Below are 15553 nucleotides of genomic sequence, written 5' to 3' on the forward strand. Positions count from 1 at the left end.
GAACTATTCTGAAATTCATCTTGCAGAACTCGTGTCAAAACTCTTATTCTGCATGCAGGACTTGTTTAGCACTCCCCAATTACACTTCCTGTTACAGGGTCTGTAAATATTCCAAATATTGACAACTCAGCATTGCAAGCTTTTATTCAGAGACTTCATGTGACAGACATAGATGGTCAAATGCATCTGGAGAGTCAGGTCAAAACACAGGCAAGGGGCTGGAGAACCACCTCTCACCTAGGAAGTATGGCTCCCAGAGACAGTCACAATAAGATCAGCCTCACAAAGAAACAGCATGTTGATTCAATCTTGAGTTGCAGGTCCCCTGTTGCCTTTCTCTGGTATGCCCATGTCACCCAGACTCTCATTTCACAAGATTTTTAAATGCTGATATAGCTCTTTGCAGTGCCCTTCACAAGGAAGTGTTTTTCTTTGTTTCTAATTCACACGTGCAATGATAAATAAATAATAGATTAATTCCATTATTCAAATTAATTACTCTTCAGAGATGACTGCATGCCTGTGTTTCAAAAATAAAGCAAAGATCACCCCAAATACCTTGGTGTATATGGCAGACTATCTAAACTATGGGGGTGCTGTTTTTCCTTTTTTAATTGTCATAAGCTTTGCACTACAATGTCCTTCTGTGAAACAAAAGAGCTGTCCTAGCTCAAAAGATAGTTATCTCATTTTGCTTAAAATGCAGTTCTCATATAAAAAGATCTAATCCCCATTTTGTGAAAGCAGCCATGTGAATCAGCCTTATTCATTTCAAACAATTCTTCTAAAAGAGCAATTATTCATTGTTAACAAAGTTAGGCATCTGTTTTGAAGATGCTTTACCACTGTGAAAAATGACAAGTAAATATTCAACAAAACTGTTCTTTCTGGATCATCATATTCATAAAGGTTGGTATTCTGTTTTGTGACACCACAAGTAGTCCAGAGCACTACCTAATTTATTGGCTGTTAGAAAAAAATAGTATAGAATCCATCAATATGTGCCCAAGGAATTCCTCCATGGCCCCCTTAGCACAGATAACCTCAGGAAGGTATCTGAAGAAATGGGACCCTTAACCCTGTGCATTTGTATTCATGAATATGCAAAAATTAAATAGCTACTCTTTGGAAATAATCACTATTTGAGTATTTTTTATGTTTAATAAGCAATGTAGACTCCTCTCAACCTGTTCATACAGTCACATTTTAGAGAGTTCCCTTAAATTTGCTTTTTAGAACCATAATAGCCAATTTTTCCAACACAGTTTTCTTCAACTGTGTAAAACGTTCAAACAGTATCTTCTGAGCCACATAAAATACTTTGGGAACCGTGAGTGAGGACTTGGCTATCACAAACGCCAGTAACCAACCGATCAACCGTGCATCATGCCGCGCTGATATAAAGCTGCTGAAGAAATACCTGTCTGCAGTACTTAAGGCTGTTGCCACATTTCATCCCTAGTCTGCTCAGTTTCTCCTCTCACGGCCCTGTGAATCCTATCAGTAAATGCTACATAAACCACTCGCCTCCCACGGGCCGCGGCTGCACCCCAGGTTGCCCTCAACTCCAAGTTACTCGGCCTCACCAAGCCCGCACACCACCCTCGGTGACCACCCCATCCCGAGCCGGGAGCTTCTCCACCACCACAGGGACGGTCAGGGAGAATACGAAGCCGCTGCTGGCGCCTGCCGAGCTGAAAATGGCGAAACCACCGCTCCGCTTCCACCGGAACGCTTGGACCGCTCACAGAGCCTGATAAACACTCACCGCCCAACCGCCCCCACCCGCCCTCGGCCCGCTCCCCACGCTCGGCCCACAGCTGTCCCGCCTCTTGCCACTCCCATTGGCTTCTCGTCCACACTCGGAGCCATGATTTGCTCTGAGGCCTGTCACTCAAATAGCCCCGCGGATCACTTTGATACGGTTACCATCCCGGGAGCCCTTCTAGTGCGTCATCTCGGTCTCCCAGAGTACTTCCTGCAAAGCCACTCTAGGCGGTTACCTGCCGTATCTATTGTCCATGCTGCAGCCGCTCTAGGCAGCGGGAGCTGGCTCTATGACCTGGCGGGGCCTGCTGCTGGGAGGGTGGCCGTGGGCCGAGGGCGGCAGCTGGGTCGCGGAGGGGAGAGTCCCCGGGGCGGCCCGAGGAGGCTCCATCTGCGTAAACCTTCACTAGAAGGCTCGAGGCAGAGCCCGTCGCACCCGTAACCCTGCAGAGTCCCAGCGGCCTGGGGCCCGGCGGCGGCGGTGCAGGTCAGTCAGAGGCGGGGCGAGAGGGGGCTGTGGGGCCGCGGGGCCGCCGGGATCACCGGCGAGCGGCCCTGCGGCTGGCGGCGCTGATGGCCGTGCCGGGGCTGCTGCAGGAGCCGCGGCCCTCGGACAGAGCCCAGCTTGGCAGCTCCCGCGGCCCGGCAGTCTCGGGGCGGCTGCTCGGGGTGCGGCGGCTGGCTTGCAAGGGTGGTGGGGCAGCCTCGCTGGGTCAACCCCAGACGCTCCTCCAGGTCCTTTATAAAATCTTGTGTTTCTCCTCACGCTCGCTCCGGGCGGCAGAGTTTCGTGAGTCCCACTGGCGTTCTGTGTCCTGCTGCGTACCTCAATATGCAAAGAGACAGCAAGGTTTCCAGCTAGGCCCATGGTGTAAGGTAAGAAAGGATGGAGCCTGGCAATGTAATCTGTAGAGAGGAAAGGGCAGAGGACCCTATTTAATCAGAATTGTTATTGAGCTGTCAGTTCAGAGAGTGGACCATTTATAGACCTCCAAAAATCTTTCCTATGACTGCTTCAGCTCATAGACACTGCCTGCTAAAGGTGCCCGCGGCAGCTTTCCACTTTGTTAACCCAGTTTTGTGCAGCCTCCAAAAGTTTAGTGGCAAACCAATGGTTTGTGTCAAAGTTCATGTAGATTTAGTCTGAATTGCCAATGTGCTTTGGCAGAGGGATGAATTCCACGCACAGTATAGTTAATACCGAAAACTACAGGACTGTGTATTACTTTCAATCCAGAATTATATTTCTTGTATCATCTTCACCTGTCAGTGGGAGGGAAGTGCTCACCAAGATCAGAGATAATGTATGGCTAGTTTGTAGTAAAATCTGTTTACAAAATATGTAGCCATTTGTTTGATTTTACTGAAAGTTAGTGAATTCTTGTCTAACTTCATTGCAGTTCAGCAAGAGTTGCTGATGAAGTTTTCACTTTAAGACTAATACAATCTTCGTTCTTTACAAAGATCAACTTTATCAGTGCTTTTGTGTGCAAACTTTTTTCCTCTTTATGCATCAGTTTCTACTCATTAGCAGTCTGTTTTTCACTTCCTGGATGTCCATCATGGCTCATTTATCTAATTGAGTGATTCATAGGAAAACAGCTGAAAGTGTCATTGCTGGGACATGAATAAGAGTAGCAATCAAACTATTAAGTGGTGTAACGATTCACACCTCTGAATTTTTTTTTTTTTTTAAAGTTTGTTCATACTGCGTGAATTCACCAATTTGAGTTACTTGCTCTGGAGTTAGAGGGACAACTTCACACCTATAAGATGTATAAATTAACTCATTAAAAAAGCTTTTTTCATTTTTTTGGTAGAAATGGAATAGATCAATAGGGCACATAGTCAAGAGTATTGGAGGGATTTGACACTTCGATTTTATTTCTTCTGGAATTTGCTATGGAAACAGATGATAATGTCAATAATTGGAACACCTCTGTGGTCACTAGTGCTCTAGCATTAGTTGCTAGTAAGAATACTTTTTTGGCATTAAAAAGTTATATTCGTCACAAACCATTTCTTTGGCGAGAATAGCTCACCACTTGTAACTCTAATGATGTAGAGAAAAAACAGTGCTGTGCATGAGAGATTACACCATGAACAGGCTAGTTCAAACTAATCTCAGCTTTCTGTAACAAAAAAAAAAAATCCTTCCAATATTTTGCTATCCTGTACACTGCAGTAATGTTTTGAAAATAATTAATCTTCTTTTGGGTAAAACAGATCTTATTTTTATTGCTAAAACTTGACAGAGGTTTGTGTCTGCCTATGCAAACATATTCTTCAGAAAGCAGCATTATTATTTTTTTATTTTTAAAAAATCTTAATATTTTAATAGCTTATCATTTACCCTTTAATTCCCACATTGCTTATAGCGGTCTCCATGTAGTTCAGTAATTAATTGAGTCAGTGAATTGGAAAGAGGAATACATTTAAAGATACTGTCTATGTAGGTTTTGGAAGGATCTTGGTATTTACATCATCTTTCTTGCCTACCAATCTGGGTTGTATTGTGGGAGGCTGAAAGAGGTGGGGTCTTTGGGTATTTTTATAAGAGACAATTTTTATATATATATCTCTTTAAAAAACCCACTGTTACGTATATATATTTACAGTTTTTAAAGTAAGAATTGAGTATGGAGCATAATGAAATTGCATTAATCTGGGAACAAGACACCTGAAATAACTCTTTGCTTAGAGTTTTACCCCTATTTCTAAGTCCTTTTAACTTCTAGGCCTGCCTTGGTTCAAACTTGTTTTTTGTTTGTTAAGATCATCCTTTTCACCAAATTAGGAAAATCAGGTCCCATTAAAGCTTTAGGGAAACTTTTAATGTTGATATAATTGAGTAAATATTTTAAATTAGACATCTCTCTGAATGAGTGGCAAAATATCTTTTACTTATGTTAGAAGTATTGAAAACTATAAAGTAATAGTGGTGAATTTACATGTATCTGAATCGGCTCAAGCTTAAGTCTCTCGTAGCTACCCTTAGAACTCTTAGTACAGCAGTTCAAGCATATAAAATATCATCCTCTGAATTTATTTTTTAAAAGTTTAATTTCTCAGGTAATGGACCTTCAGATGCATTGTGAATCCATCCACTGATTAAAAGGCTGTCAGGTAGCTGGAATGATATGCCACAGTTCATGCTAGTGGATTGTTAAGGTTTAAGCTAGATGGACGGGATGTCTTTTTTGTTCAAGGAGGATGTTAGATTTGGGAGGGAATTTGTTTGTTTGTTTGTTTGAGAGCGCTGTGTGTTTGTCTCCTATTAGATTATTTCCTTATTCCCGCACCCCGAGACTGTAGGTATAATTTCTTTTATTAGAAAAGGTAGTGACTCACAGAAAGGTTTTGGTACTTACTGTGATTCAGGACATGTAGGAAGCAAATGTTATTGTGATGGACATTGGACAATTCGTAGGATAGAATGCGAAAGGTAATTTCTATACTTCGATAGTTTTTGACACTGTTACTAATCCGAGGACCTCCATTTGTGCTTTGACATCAAATGCTGTGGTGACAGTCAAGACAGACATTTGGTCTTCTCCTGTGTTTAATCTTTTATAGTCTGTTAAAGTGACAGTTCTGAAAATTGCTAAAGACTGCTACCCAGAGAATATTTGGGAAGGAAGGAAGGAAACAAGTTTACAGCTATATACTACCAATACCAAAAAATATATTATAAAATGAATGACTTTTCAAGATGTAAATAAGCAAGGGGCAGGGAGTGATGTCTGAATCCAGTATTAATATATATCTGGATATAGTAATGAAGCATATAGTCTTTCAGGAAAAAAAAAATTAATTAGATATTCAAAATCAGAGGGAGTGGGAATGTATTTCCTTCTCCAGTTTTTGAAACGTAGGAAGTCATTCCAAAGCTGTGAGGTTCACAGAGAGAAGGAGGAAAGGAGGGAGGAGACGAACAGGTGTCTGAAGGAAAACTAGTAGTAAATTAAACAGTAGACAAATCAGTCAACACTTTGAGGTTACAGTGTCAGTACCTTATTACCTATGTGATTTATTTCTATATTGGTTATAATGGCCTTCTCTTAAAAATAAGTAAATGAATTTTTACAATCGCACAGCACTGTTGCACTTACAATTTCTGTGTTTATTCAGTGAGAACAGGAATCAAGAAGATCTAAAAAAAAAAAAATGTGTCCAGCTAATGCTAACTGATAAGTTTTAGGCATAAATGCAACTTAATTAAATTAGGTTGTAAGCGTGGTGTGCTCTAATAATAATAATAAGAAAAATAAGATCATAAGAAATAAACATGAGTTTTTTAATTGAAAGATAGCCCTGTATTTAATAAGAAATCTTCTTTGTATCTTACCAATAGCTCATTCTGGATTAAAGTCCATCTAACTGAAGAATAAGATGTATTATATTACATTATTTTTAAAATCTGACTTCTGAAGCTTTTTAAATATTTAATGATTTTTGTGCAGACAGTTTTTTTGAAGACTCTCTAGATAATATTCTTTTAATAAAGAAGATCAGTATGTTTGTTCTAGTTTAGCTCATGCCTCCTTTAAGCTATATGGTCCCTGGCAGAAACTCATGTCATCTATTTCTTATTCAGTTGGTTACTGATATTAGTGCCTGCTTTCTCCAAGAGCCTGGTTTAAGCATGTGCTAGCCCTTGTTCTTGTGGGGGACATCAATCTACCGGACATCTGCTGGAAGTATAACACGGCAGAGAGGAAACAGTTTAGGAGGTTCCTGGAGTGTGTGGAGGATAACTTCCTGACACAGCTGGTAAGGGAGCCCACCAGGGGAGGTGCCTTGCTTGACCTGCTGTTTACAAACAGAGAAGGACTGGTGGAAGATGTGGTGGTCGGAGGCGTCTTGGGCCTAGCAAGCATGACATGATAGAATTCTCAATTGTGAGCGAAGTAAGGAGAAGGGTCAGCAAAACTGCTACCATGGACTTCCGGAGGGCAGACTTTGGCCTGTTCAGGTCACAGGTTGAGAGAGTCCCTTGAGAGACCGTCCTGAAGGGCAAAAGGGTCCAGGAAGGCTGGATGTTCTTCAGGAAGGAAATCTTAAGGGCACAGGAGGAGACAGTCCCCATGTGCCGTAAGACAAGCTGGTGGGGAAGACAACAGGCCTGCATGAACGGGGAGATTTTGCCGGGACTCAGGGAAAAGAGGAGAGTTTATCACCTCTGGAAGAAGGGGCAGGCGACTCACGAAGAGTACAAGGATCTCGTTAGGTCAAGCAGGGACAAAATTAGAAAGGCAAAAGCCCAGCTAGAGCTCAATCTGGCCACAGTCATAAAGGATGACAAAAAATGCTTCTACAAATATATTAACAACAAAAAGAGAGGCAAGGAGAATGTCCATCCCTTACTGGATATGGCGGGGAACATTGTCTCCAAGGATGAGGACAAGGCTGAGGTACTTAATGCCACCTTTGCCTCAGTCTTTAATAGCCAGTCCAGGTATCAGCAGGGTATTCAGCCCCCTGAGCTGGAAGACAGGGATGGAGAGCACAATAACCCCCCCATAATCCAGGAGGAAGCAGTTAGGGACCTGCTAAGCCACCTGGACACCCACAGGTCTATGGGGCCTGAGGGGATCCACCCGAGAGTACTGAGGGAGCTGGCAGAGGAGCTTGCCAAGCCACTCTCCATCATTTATCAGCAGTCCTGGTTAACAGGCGAGGTCCCAGATGACTGGAGGCTTGCCAATGTGACGCCCATCTACAAGAAAGGCCGGAAGGAGGATCCCGGGAACTACAGGCCTGTCAGCCTCACCTCTGTACTGGGGAAGATCATGGAGTGGTTCATCTTGAGGGTGCTCACAGGGCATGTGCAAGACAACCAAGGGATCAGGCCCAGCCAGCATGGGTTCATGAAAGGCAGGTCCTGCTTGACCAACCTGATCTCCTTCTATGACCAGGTGACCCGCCTAGTGGATGAGGGGAAGGCTGAGGATGTTGTCTACCTGGACTTTAGTAAAGCCTTTGACAGTGTCTCCCACAGCATTCGCCTGGAGAAACTGGCGGCTCGTGGCTTATACAGGTTTACTCTTCACTGGGTGAGGAACTGGCTGGATGGCCGAGCCCAGAGAGTTGTGGTGAACGGCATTAAATCCGGCTGGCGGCCGGGCACAAGTGGTGTTCCCCAGGGCTCAGTTCTGGGGCCAGTCTTATTCAATATCTTTATTGATGATCTGGATGAGGGGATCGAGTGCTCCCTCCGTAAGTTTGCAGATGACACCAAGCTGGGTGGAAGTGTTGATCTGCTGGAGGGTAGGAGGGCTCTGCAGAGGGATCTGGACAGGCTGGATCGATGCGCAGAGGTCAACTGTATGAGGTTTAATAAGGTCAAGTGCCGGGTCCTGCACTTCGGCCACAACAACCCCATGCAACGCTACAGGCTTGGGGAGGAGTGGCTGGAGAACTGCCTGGCAGAAAGAGACCTGGGGGTGCTGGTTGACAGCCGGCTGAACATGAGCCAGCAGTGTGCCCAGGTGGCCAAAAAGGCCAACTGCATCCTGGCCTGTATGAGCAATAGTGTGACCAGCAGGAGTATGGCAGTGATCGTGCCCCTGTACTTGGCACTGGTGAGGCCACACCTTGAATCCTGTGTTCAGTTTTGGGCCCCTCACGACAAGAAGGACGTTGAGTTGCTGGAGCATGTCCAAAGAAGGGGCAATGAAGCTGGTGAGGTGTCTGGAGCACAAGTATTATGAGGAGCGGCTGAGGGAACTGAGCTTGTTCAGTCTGGAGAAGAAGAGTCTGAGGGGAGATCTTACCGCTCTCTACAACTGTCTGAAAGGGAGTTGTGGCGATGTGGGTGTTGGTCTCTTCTCCCAAGTAACTAGTGATAGGACGAGAGGAAATGGCCTCAAGTTGCGCCAAGGGTGGTTTAGATTGGATATTAGGAAAAATTTCTTTACTGAGAGAGTGGTCAAGCATTGGAACAGGCTGCCTAGGGAGGTGGTGGAGTCACCATCTCTGGAATTATTCAAAAAATGTGTGGATTTGTCGCTTCAGGACGTGGTTTAGGGGGCGTGGTGGCGTTGGGTTAACATTTGGACTTGATGATCTTGAAGGTCCTTTCCAACCTTAGTGATTCCGTGATTATGTGATCCTGTGAGGAAAGGCTGAGAGATCTGTGAGTGTTCAGCCTGAGAAGAGAAGGCTCGGGGGGGGATCTTATTAAGGTGTATAAATACCTCAAAGGAGGGTTCAAAAAAGATGGAGCTGGGCTCTTTTCAGTGGTGTACAGTGACACGACCAGAGGCAGTGGGCACACACTGAAATGCAGGAATCTGTACCTGAAAATAAGGAGGCAGTTTTTCAATGTGAGGGTGACCAAGCCCTGGCAAGGGTTTCCCAGAGAGGCTGTGGAGTCTCCCTCCTTGGAGATACTCAAAAGCTGTCTGGATATGGTCCTGGGCAACTGGCTCCAGATGGCCCTACTCGAGCAGGCGGGGATTGGACTTCATAAGCTTACAATAAACACACTGATCTCTTTCTACTTGCTCCTGTTGTCACATTTATAAAAAATAAAAAGGGAGTGGGTAACAGTTAACTCTGAAGTTTTGTCTTTTTCTTTTTTCTTTTTTTTTTTTTTTTAGCTTGCAGCAAATACACTAGCAGTGTTTGGCAACCCACTAGTGGACTTTCACACACATACTTTAGGAAATTCAGAGATGTGAACTGCTTTGTACTACTTTAGAATGACTGCAAAAAAAGACCTCATTGACAGAAAGGTTCAAGAGGCATATTTTGCTTTAAATCACAACCAACTCAATTCTAGAAATATTGTAAAGTATCTTATTAGTCCTTCATAAGTACATATAACTCTCTACAAATATATTATTAGCCTTATACATGTTTAGTATATACAAAGTTGAACAAGTCATGAGGTACAAAATATGAAAAGGAGATATTTGCACTTGCATGTAATGTGTGCAGTCAGAAGATAATAATTTCATCAATTAAAATCAGTCTTTCACTAAAATACCCTAATGTAAATTTCTCCTAGCAAGGTCTGGTTTCCAAATGTTAACTTTCCAGGAGCAACAGCTGAATTTACACAATTTTTTAGAGCATGCAGAGAGTGATTTTAAATTTCCAACCTAAATGATGGTAAGTTGTGTACAGCTAAAAATGGGAGTAGACTCAAACTCACTGTATGGCTGCTGTAGTTAATGATGACAGCCCCTACAACTTGTTACATCTCTTGGACTGCAGCAGAAGTGTTTTCAGTATGGTGTTTTCAAACTGGCTGCTTATGCTGTTTTGGGGTTTTGTTGCATTTGGGGGGGGGGTGTGGATATAGGGTTGAATTTTTTTTTTTTTTTTCCCTTTTGAGACCTAATAAAATATGTACTTTTTCACATAGACCAGTGAAGGAGGGAAGAGAAAGGGTGTCATGCTACAACTCTCAATTAAATAGTATGCTCTCAATACCAGCTACTTCACAGCACTCCCTGTACTCTTTAAGTAGTAAAGCTAAAAGCAGCAAATAAAATTTAAAAAATTAAAAAAAAAAGGTGTGTTCTGCTTAATAAGCTGCAGGCTCATGAGTCATATTGTGCTGTACATGGACAGAGAAGGTAGCAGGCTTTCTGTCCTGCAGTTCCTCAGATGAGCTAAATGGTTCCTGCAGTCCTGCATCTGACCTACATCTACAAGTATTGTCAATTCACATCTAAACTTTACAGAAATCTTCAGGAGAAGAGAACAGAAAGGATGTTCTCTGTAATGTGCCTCTCTGAGATGGTGGTAGGGTTTTTTTGTTTGGAGGTGTAATGCAAGAAATTTGGAAGTCTGAGCTTATTTCAAACTGTTTTCAGAAGGAAACTAAACGCCATTTTATTCAGAGAAAGAACGGGTAAAAATTAAGAGACATAAAAAACTGAGATGGAAGAAAAAGCGAACAAATACATGATATGAGAAGAGAGAGGAATTATGACTGTGGTGCAACTCAAGGTTGACTCGGACTCAGTGTGGGCACTGTCTCCTTTCCCTGCAAGTGAGGACCTGTGGAAGTTTTTGGCCTTTAGAAGTAAGTTGAATCACTCCTAATATTCATTGTGTTTGTGTCAGTAGCTGCCTGGGAACAACTTCTCTAAAAATGCTGTCTCTGCCACTGCTTATCTCCATCATCTCTGTTTTTGCTAATATTGGCAGTGGCGTTGGAAAAGAAAGGGAATAATCCAAATTTAAATTATAAAAAAACTTGAAAAATACATTAAAAAATACTATTATTCAAAAATTATATTATTAATTCTATGAGCAGAGGAGCTGACAGGAGATATCACAGGAGGGGATTGGCAAGGAGAAAGGAACTTTTCTTGGAAAGGAAATTAATACAGGGCCGTGGCACTGTGGGGCATAACTAAATCATGAAGGGGAATTCACGTTGGAATTGCAGAGGGACTGTCACAGTGTACAGCTCAGGCTGCCTAGTAAGGAAATTATTGTCCCTCTTCTAAACAGTTACTTGTAATACGTGTGTGCAACCGTGCTAGTGGATTCCAAACTGCTAATGAAGTTACAGGATTGAACAGAGTGTGGTGAAAGCATATCAGTCTTCCCTCATGTGCTTAAAGTTACCATAATTACGAAGTAATAAAACTGTCGAGATTTGGGGACACTGAGCATAACTAATTTTCCCAGCATCCCTATTAGTCACTGTATATGCAAAACATTTCAAAGTAGAATCATATCAAAAAGGTAAGAGTAGGGAGGAATCGCATAGTGTTACTTATTTAAACAGAGTAGCCTTCCACCTGCAAGTCTGCATGAGTCCTACAGTGGACTTGTACAAATAATTCTTCTTTTTTTCTTTTTATTTTTGAAAGACAGCAAAAAGTTTCATTATTCATATTTATGGTGTTGTGGTGTTATACTTGCACATTCAACATGTCATGTTTGAAGACCATAAGAACAGTTCTTTATAGTCAAAGGAAAGGCTTGGGTTTATATCTTGCTAGGCATACATCAGGTAAAGTACTGTTCTTTATCCTTCCACCAGTTGAGATATCTTGATTATAATTAGATCCAATTATTTGTAAGTTATGCTATATAATACAAGGCCAAAACTTAAAACTGACGGTGAACAAGCTTTTCTTTTTATTCATGCAGGGCCTTCTTGGCTTTAATAGACCATAGGTATATACTATACATTCTATAACAACATTGTTTTTGCATATAGTCCTTTTAGTACAGATGTGGACAGAGGTTAATTATGAGTTATCTGTGCATTTAGGCGGATTTTACCTTTCTTATCTAACAAGTGTTTCTAATAAAAGGTTAAAGGGCAGTATGTTCCTGCAGTGCAGTACTTGGATCAGCATTGTTACACTTGCGTATCACTGAATATTCATGACTGTGGTTGGTATGCATATGTATGGAAAAAGAAAGTTGGAATAAAGTCTGGGCAATAACTTTTTCACAAATGACGATGCTAACATGTTTAATGCAAAATGTCAGGGTTTTGTCATTTGTGGTAAATTGTATCTGAGTATATAGAACATTGCTTCTGAATCCCTTCTACATATCTTCTAAGTCTTCACCCTGGCATCTCCATGCCTATCTGGTGATCGATTCATATGGATCAGACGGGTAGGAGCAGAACAGAAGCACAGAGCTGTGAAAAATGGGAATTTAAGTTAGATGACTTTTTTTTTAGGTAGTTTCAAATGCAAGAAAGGTAAAGAGAGGCATAGAAAATATGCATAGAATTGTGATTGACATTGTGCTTGACAAATAAGGCTATGTAAGATACAGTGCCCTTACAACAGTGAGAAGCAGATATTACGTATGTCACAAGGTGTAAGGCCAACTCTTCAGGTAAGTAACAGTAGCCAGCAAATGAAGAGCTAGGGCTGTAACTGCCCACAGGGTGCTCGCCATGCATTCATGTTCTGTCTTGGAATCATTCTGAAAAGGAACTGCATACCTCTGCCACAATGCAATGTTTCACCTGCTTAACACAAAGGATAGCACACCTACTAAGCTTTACATCCTTTTCACTTTTACACATGCAATGCAATATAACTTTCAGTTAACCATCCTTATACCAAACCCGCATTGTAACCGAAATCTCTTTGAACGCAAGGGTCTGCCTGTCATCTGCTGATATGATCATCAACAGTTGAGACCTACATATGTAGCACAAGGGATCCTTATCTTTCTCATGTGCTTATAACTCCTGATACTGGTTTAGTCAGAGATGTTACCCCTTCCCTTTAAGGGGCTATTCCTGTCTAGTTAATCATCACAGTCACAACTCTGTCAAACTACTCCAACCAAACCCTCCACCATTTTGATTTAGCAACACTAAATGTAAGGCATGTCTCCAGATAATTCCCATTACCTAGTTCCAAAGAGTGAGAGTCAATATTGCATATTGGGCATATATTTTGGCCGTTCATCTTAGTGTTCAAGGGATTTTTTGAACTGCTTTTTTTTGAAAGCCTTATGTTATGATGCAGGGGTTTTTGTTCAGCTTTTGGGTTTTTTTTGTCACTGATTTAATTAAAAGGAGCAACAGCTAGGTTTCGTTTAGTACAGAGAATGGGAATTTACAACGGGAATTGACACATCTCTTTAGAGATGAGTTTGCAGTTTGATGTACTAAGGAGAGGGATGACAAAAAGAGGAAATAAGATGGGGGAAGAAGAGGAATGGGATATGGGATAAAGAAGAATAGTGATTGAACATATGACTTGTTACATGCTTATCTTCCTATTTATTCCAATAAATGAAAATTAGGACCATATCCAAAAAGTTGGTAGGATGATGCTATCTATGACCTTTATGCTACGGAGAATACAAATGTACTTTGAGCTTTTGTAGCCTTAAATCTAACATGACAAATTTTAAAAGGTAGTATCTTAAATATTTGTTACGCAATGATCTATCAGATCTAGTTGTTTGCATCTAATAATGTCTTAAAAGAGTGCTGACTGATCACGAATTTTTCTGAAGTCAGTGGGAGCTCTTAGCATTGAGAGTATATTTAATGGTGGCCCATAATAGTCTTGGTTGCTAGCATTCATCGAGAGAATGTACTACATTGACACAGGATTTTCAGTTTCCATCAAATACTGACAGAAATGACTGATGTACAGCTTCTAACAGCGCAGCACTTTCCTACTGCTCTTCATTACTATTGTATCAATTCTGGCTCTTCTGAGCTGGTTTTGATTTTGTAACTTGAAGCCCTAATATTTTGACTCTGGCAGGTAGTTTATGGAAGATAAATCAATGAGTTATTGTTATGTTTTCTTGCTGTCTTCAGGCATTCAGCAGTGGCTAATCTCTTGTATCCCATTTTATGAAATCTAAGTTTACTGAGTTAAAGTTGGAAAAGCAACCTGTGGTTTGAATGTATCTTTGTCCTGTACTTTGTCTTCTGACATTAAATGTAACTGTAGCATTCAGGGTTCAGGGATTTGTTGCTAGTTGCTCACTCAGTCTCCTTAGTGAAAATCTTAATTTCATGTATGGGATTGACTTGTTATGCCGTCAGTCATTCAACGTTTTCCTTTACTTTCTCTATTTTGAATAATAATCCTGCCTCCCAGGAATATAAGAAATAAATAATATTTCTGTGATTGCAGTGTGTTACTAGTTTTTCAATTAGTGTTAGTAGTTATTCCAAATGGTTAAAGAATCAGTTTATGTTCTTTACAAAACAATAGGTATTTAGCTGAAGTATATAGCAATCCAGACAGTAATACAGAATCAATCTTTTGTAAGGTTATTTGAGGAAATGATACAGTGATAGTTAATTTTACAGTGATTAAGAGACAACACAGTTGGGGCTCCCAGTTATACTTTGATCTGAGGATATTTCTCTGTACACTTGATGAGCAGGAAAGAGATGAGAATTAATGGTAAAACATGAAGTTTTGAGCAGTTGGGATCCAGGTTCTGTGTTTTATTATGAGAGTTGATGTAAAGGAATTATTTAGGAATTAATGAGTTGATGTAAAGGAATTAAATAACTGTATACATATCATTTGATTTCTCATCTTTATTGATTTCAAGTTGTATCTAAAATATCCTTTGATATTGAGGTGAAAAGAACAGAAAAATGGAATAAATTTTCACCAAAAAAAACCCCACAAAAACAACTGAAAAAACCCACCTCATTAAAAAAAACAAAAACAAAAAAAAAAAAAAACAAAAAAACACCAACTCTGCATTGTTGTGGTGGGTGGAAAGATCGTTTTCATTGCTATCTGTTGATATCCTGACTTTGTGAACATAAAAGGAGGAATAGTAGGCCAAGGGTATAGCTTGCTTACGCGGTCTCTCACACACACCCAGTATGGCAACTCTGAATGCACAGTACCGAATGCATTGTGTATGTCCCGAAGTAAAGAGGAACTGTGTGGTAGTGCTGTTTTCTTCAGAGAGGGCATGATTCTTAGCATGCCTACCACAAACTACTTCCCCCTGCCTGGGCCATAGTTCTGAATGCTGGGACTTGGCAGTTGCTAATCTGTTGAAAAGGCTAAAAATTCTGTTATCTTTAATGTATGTCCTGTTGTTTCTTTGTGCTGAGATAGTTTATAATAATAAACTACAATAATAATAATGAATGTTAAAGAGACTTTATATATCAGGAATTCTTCAGTGGCCTGGAGATCAAAAGAGTTGTCCAGGCAAAGATAATGCAACATGATTAGGGATGAATGTAAAAGAAAAGCATAGGAATGTAAGAATAAAATCAGTGACTCTAAAGAATAAAATAAGTTTCAATTTACAAAGCACAAGAAAAGAATCAATGAAAGGG

Source organism: Phaethon aethereus (genome assembly GCF_964289735.1).
Source record: "Phaethon aethereus genome assembly, chromosome: 2".
NCBI classification, from domain to species: domain Eukaryota; kingdom Metazoa; phylum Chordata; class Aves; order Phaethontiformes; family Phaethontidae; genus Phaethon; species Phaethon aethereus.